Source organism: Wasmannia auropunctata, unplaced genomic scaffold (genome assembly GCF_000956235.1).
Source record: "Wasmannia auropunctata unplaced genomic scaffold, wasmannia.A_1.0 LD336083.1, whole genome shotgun sequence".
In the NCBI taxonomy this organism is placed as follows: Eukaryota; Metazoa; Arthropoda; class Insecta; order Hymenoptera; family Formicidae; genus Wasmannia; species Wasmannia auropunctata.
The window spans coordinates 193,582-194,212 of NW_012026807.1; the positions used below are offsets into that span (position 1 = coordinate 193,582).

At 33.3% G+C, this 631-nt stretch overlaps 1 protein-coding gene across 1 annotated transcript in view; it reads left to right on the plus strand.

The window, feature by feature from the left end:
* The window catches only part of LOC105448723, a 4,565-nt gene that overhangs the window by 1,176 nt on the left and 2,758 nt on the right, over nucleotides 1-631 (plus strand). The gene's annotated exons all lie outside the window — the stretch shown is intronic.

The window sequence follows — 631 nt, forward strand, 5'->3', positions numbered from 1 at the left end:
AAAGAATTACTTTCGACGACAATTTGACATGTCCAGCGATATTGAAAGGATCTTTATCCTAGAGATGAAATGTATCTTACGAGTGCACAAATATGAATAAAGCGCATAAAACTGAGATACTAAAGAGTGCGCAATACGCTTGCGCAGACCTTTATAGAAAAGTATTACTGAAGTACTGGCCAAAATATTATTGGCAGTAATTTACAGTAATTTATTACTGAATATCTTTCAGTAGTTTCAGTAATACTTAGAAAAATATTACTGAAGTAAAATATTATTCAGTAATACTTTTCTATAAGGGGATCTTCTACAATTTTCGCGTAAGTAAGTCTCTTAAGAATATTCCTTTTTTTATGGTAAAAAAAACATCCGATAAATTGAAATGGCATTACATTAATCGCTTAGTCATTGATATTATTCCGAGAAATGCTATTACAGTGCGGGTGTTTCGATCTCACGGTAGTATTATATGCCATCTTCTAGATACAAGCGAAATTAAGAAAATTATGTTAAATTTACGCCGTAATTTACGCCGGAAGAGAGAAGGGATGTTTTGTCGATAAATTGTCGCAAAAAGGAGGGGATGAGAACGTAACATTCTCTTTCTTCGCAATCAGATCGGAAGAGCACA